General features: G+C 43.7%; 1 long non-coding RNA gene across 1 annotated transcript; it reads left to right on the forward strand.

Annotated features, from left to right (window-relative positions):
• The first annotated feature begins 230 nt into the window (after positions 1-230).
• LOC113243145 (uncharacterized) lies at positions 231-4,508 on the forward strand. The gene is made up of 2 exons (XR_008957964.1): positions 231-689; positions 993-4,508. It is a non-coding gene; the product is annotated as an uncharacterized LOC113243145 (long non-coding RNA).
• The last annotated feature ends 859 nt before the right edge of the window (positions 4,509-5,367 follow it).

Raw genomic sequence — 5,367 nt, forward strand, 5'->3', positions numbered from 1 at the left:
GATAACTAAACATTTCATCATTATTTTCCCATCCTGGGAAAAGCCCTGCTGTTCGGCTGCAGTTCACTCGTAGGCTAGCGGGTCTCTGGTCTCCGCGTCTCGCTGCTGGGGCCGCGGCCATTTCCCGGAACGGACCCCCGTCTCCGGAGCCTCTGCGGCGCACGCTCTCCGCCGGGGCTGATGGGAAGTCGCGTGCGGCCCCGCTGCGCACGGACGCTCGGCGGCGGGCTCCTACGGCTCTGCTGCGTGGGGGCATAGCCGTGCTCCGTCCGCGTGTCCTTACGGAACTGCGCACTAGCGCGGCGCGGACGGCCGCGGCGGCACGTGGCGGATAGTGCGCGGTTGAGAGGAGCTGATGCGCGCCGGGGGTGGCTCCCGACCCCGAGGTGGGGAAAGGCGGGCCGCCCGCGGGGAAAGCGGGGCCCGGCGCCGGCTGCCTCGGAGGGTTGCGGCCCTGGGCGAGTGCGCCGAGCCTGCCAAGGCGTCTTGGGTCCTCTCCCAGTAGCGCCCCCTGGGGGAGGCCTGGCTCTCAGCCGGCTTCTCTGCGCTGAGAACGAAAGCATCTGTGAGCCTAGTAGTCGTGGTGGTTAATGATAAAGCAGCTGGCATTTCTTTGAATTTTCACAACCATTTGTTTTAGCAGATAAAGAGGAGAGGTGATGATTCACCCAAGTTCACGAAGCCAGCAGGTGAGGGGGGTGGGTTAAAGGCCTGATCTGTTGTTCAAATCTCTAATAGGCCACTCTATCTGGAAACCAGCGTTGGGTTCCTTCACAGCCCCCAGGTGGCAAGGTGCGTTCCTGGCTCTCAGGAGCCGTGGGGTCAGAGTCCATAATTGAGACTATGGGCACCTCCCAACTTTCCCAGCTTGTGTGCCCAGCAGTTCTGATTTGAGCCTATAGAAGGTCGGTCTAGTCTGGGGGAGCAACCTTCGGGAGAGTCAGATTGGGGGTCTTGTATGAAGATTCCAATTAAATGATTTTGTCCTCTAGGTCCCAGTTCCGTTTCCCTCGGAGCAAAGCAATTCTAGGAAGATAAAAGGGAGGGAACGGCATAAATCAGAAACCCATCTGGAAGAAAACACCCCTGAGACCTTCCTCAGACCTTTCACCAGAGCTCTGAACAGAAGAGGAAGAAACCCCCAAAGAAACAGACTCTAGATTTCCAAGGCCAGAAGCAATTTTTGATCTCCCCGCCCTAAATGAACATGCTTTCAGGTGTCACATCTGACACTCACAGGTCTGTGACGGTGGAAGATCAAGACCAGGTTTCAGCAAGAGAGGTGTGCTGCCTTAAGTGGTGAGTGGGGCAGGCTGCACAGAAACGTCAGGGCTCTTTGGGGGGTTGGCCTGAGGAAGGGATCACCAAGGAGGAAGTTTTATTTAACTTCCTACACAGCCTACCTTTCCGTTCTCATTTTTCCAAATCCTGAACTTGTATATGGTGTATATCCATGTATTTAGTATCTAGATATTTTTTATTCTTTTTTTTTTTCTGAACTTTATTCTGAACTTAGAATCACATCGTGGTAGCGCAGGAGGCGTTTATGAGATTATCTATTTCTGCCTCATTTGAAAGAAAACATCTGGAGCCTGAGAAGGTAAATGAAATGTTACAGATCACTCCTTTGTTACTGATCAAGGCAGAAGAGTGTCTTGGTTTCTTGATTCCGAAGATGTCTCCTTTGCACAGCAAAAAAAAATTTCTTATCAAAAGGTTATGAAATTGCAACTAATTTGGGCAGATTAAAAAAAAACATTTAAAGTGCTGATTCTCTTTTTTAGAGTTTCTGTGAATTGTTCAACAATGTTTCCAGTGTCACATTGGTAGGAACACAGATAATGCAATCTCGTCGGTATTTGTAACCACATCAATTTAAAGAAAAAACTTTCTATATCAGTATCCTGAGTGCATATATTGGTTGTGTTCTAAGTTTTTTGTGTGTGCTTAAATCATAGGCAGAATATTAATATAATCAATGGATTGTGTATGTTTACTTTCACCTACTCAAAAATTGTACGTCTAAGCTCAATATGATCTAGTCACTGATGATACGTCTCCATGTTTTTTAAACTGCTTCTGTGGAGCATTTTTGAAAGGTGAGTCCAGGAGCTGCAAGGCAGGTTGTGTTTTTCCTGACTTCATTCTTACTTCCTTCTTCCCCTGCTCTACCTTTACACTTCTCCATACTTTCCCCAAACCAGCAGAAAAGGAACAGATCCCAGGTGAATTGTTTATTTCTTACTTCCAGCTTATTTATAATGCCTTGTATGAGACTTTTAAGAGTTAGTAGATTAGAATGGAAATACAGAAATTACAAATCAACAACAGGGAAAAATACAGTAGCAGATCAAGAACAGGGTGATGTAATATATAGATACGTACAGGTTTTGTGATCTTGCAGAGTTCTCAAAGATGAGCTGCAGATTTGTTTCTGATCTTTCTGATAGCCATGGAAAAATACACACATCTGTTATATGATTTACATTTTCCATAAAGAGAAATCATATTGATTGTTAATGGGGCATGAAGGCTTCCTAGCGTTAAAGTCTAAAAAAAGTTCCTTCTTGCACTCTGTGTGGATGATGAAGTGTGCAGCCTTCCAACAACTTCCCTAAAAGAAGTGCAGCCTCTTTCATTGAGTAGTTCTTCAATGGGAACAGAAGTCTCGAGAGCTAAGGGAGAACTCAGTGAATGTAGATTTTCAGAGAATCAAAATATCGTGTCTGGTACTGCATGCTGTCCAATACAGTAACCAGCAGCCACATGTAGATATTTCATTTAGAACAATTAAAATTTAGTTCCTAAGTCACGTGTCAGCATTTAAATGCATGTGACTAGTGCCTACCAAATTGAACAGCAGTGCTCTAGACCATTTTCTGATGTTCCTGTATGATCCAGGGATAAAATGTAGAGTATCTGGAGAAAGCAATTGAGTGTATCTCCTTTACTGATTATTTCAGTAAATGATTCCCCCCCCCGCCAATTAGGCTGTATTTATTGGCGTCACAGATAGTTCAGAGTTATACTCTTTTTTTTTTTTTAAGATTTTTAAAAATTTATTTGACAGAGCACAAACAGGAGGAGCGGCAGGCAGAGGGAGAGGGAGAAACAGACTCCCCATAGAGCAGAGAGCTCCATGAGGGGCTAGATCCCAGGATGCTGGGATTATGACCCGAATGGAAGGCAGTTGCTTAACCGACTGAACCACCCAGGCGCCCCTACTCTTTGGCTTTTATGTCCATAGTTCTGTTTCACATTTCAGACCATTCTTGCTTCTTCCTTCCCAGTTGTCTTAATCTCCTTTTGTAAAGGTCACAATGACCTAATTATAATAAAATAATGGCTGTTACCAGTGCCTGCCGTCTCATGGACACTGTTGACTGTTCTTTCCTGAGAGTCTCTTGTTGGTTTCTCCAACATCACCCCACTGGCTTGTGCCTTTGTCTAGATTTTCTCTTTCATGGTGCTTTCTTTCATCCTTTTGCCCTTAAACATTATCATCCTCAGGAGACTGTCCCAATCTCTCTGCTTCTTGTTATTCTCATTGTCCCTCACAGATTCATCCTCTCTGTGCTTATACCTGAGGAGTGCTTGTGGGACTCCAGAGTTTGTCTTTCCAGTGTACCTAGCTGCCGCTCCCCTGTGTGTAATTTGTTCAAAAGCAACAGATCCATAATTAAAGTATTGCTTTATTCTCTGTCTAATGGTGGCACTGCTTAGCCAGTCACAAGTGATAGAAAGCAGGTCCTAAACCACTCTGTGACTCAGTTCTCCTGTCCATCTAGTTAGTCATCCCATTCTTGTTTCTTTTAAATTGTTAAGATTTCTTAAATTTGTCTTTTCTGTCTTATCCTTGTAGCCTACCATAGCTTCATTTTCTCTTCTTTATTCCAGTCTTTATGCTTCTCTTCTACATCTCAAGCTTATTTTCAGTAATTTGTCTAAAATGTTCATCAGGTAGTGTTTCTTCCACTTTACTGACCGCCAGCCATCCACAGGGCAGAGTCCGAGATCCTGTGACACAGGAGGCTCCTGCCGATACCAGGACTTCCTATTTCCCATCATCGAATACCTACCACGGCTGGTCTACTATTTACCAGTGAAGTATTGAGTAACTGTGATATGTTTCTTCTGTGGATTGCTTTGTTTATATATTTACTCACTTTCCTCTATTTTTTATGACCTTGTAAAAATCCTTTATGTAATTTGGACAGTAATCCTTTTTCTCTTATTTATTACTTATCAATACTTTTTCTCACTTTCTTCTTTCTTTCTTTGAAAGACATAGTTAATAATAAAATTTAGTAACTTTATTAATAAAAATTTAAGTTGTGATATACTCAGTGCATTTTTTTAATGTCTTTAAAAAAACCATTTGCTTGGGGGCACCTGGCTGGCTCAGTCAGAAGAGCATGCGACTCGATCTCTGGATTGTGAGTTTGAGCCCGATGTTGGGGTAGAGACTACTAAAAAAAAAAAAAAAAGAAAACTTAAAAAAATAAAAAGACCATTTGCCTTTGACAAAATTATGAGGAAGAGTCCTTGCATATTAATCATCATTATTTTAAATAATCTGTGTGATAGGGGCGCCTGGGTGGCTGAGTTGGTTAAGCGTCTACCTTTGGGGACGCCTGGGTGGCTCAGTCGTTAAGCATCTGTCTTCGGCTCAGGGTGTGATCCCAGAGTCTTGGGATCGAGCCCCACATCAGTTTCCTCCGCTAGGAGCCTGCTTCTTCCTCTCCCACTCCCCCTGCTTGTGTTCCCTCTTTCGTTGGCTGTCTCTCTCTCTCTGTCAAATAAATAAAATCTTAAAAAAAAAAAAAGCATCTGCCTTTGGCTAAGGTCGTGATTCCAGGGTCCTGGGATTGAGTCCCCAGTCAGGCTCCCTGCTCAGTGGGGAGTCTGCTTCTCTCTCTCTCTTGCTCTCTCTCAAATAAATAAGTAAAATTAAAAAAAAATAAATTATCTGTGTGATAATACCAACATCTGTGTCATAACTGAGTCTGGTTCTTATTCCTTTTTTCTTGCTTATTGGCTTACCTTGTAGTTTTTTGTTGAAAGTTGGGCAAGTATCTGGTAATAGAAACTGAGGTAAGTAGATCTTTAGCGTGAGGACTTGTGTTATTCTGGCCAGAAGTCGAGCTGTGTTTAATGTTTGTTGTAGCCATAGGTGTCGGAGGCTTCACTTATTTTTGTCTCCCCTCTTGACTTTGAGATTCTGTGAGGTCTCTGTGTCAGAGTGAGAGTCTGTGTCTTGCAGCTGTCTTAGCTCTCATCTATTGGTGTTATGCTGGAGTCCTCTTGGAGTGGTGATAAAGTGTGGCGGGAAAGCATTCTAAAATCTCATGATTATTATTATTATTA

This window comes from Ursus arctos, unplaced genomic scaffold (genome assembly GCF_023065955.2).
Source record: "Ursus arctos isolate Adak ecotype North America unplaced genomic scaffold, UrsArc2.0 scaffold_7, whole genome shotgun sequence".
Classification (NCBI taxonomy): domain Eukaryota; kingdom Metazoa; phylum Chordata; class Mammalia; order Carnivora; family Ursidae; genus Ursus; species Ursus arctos.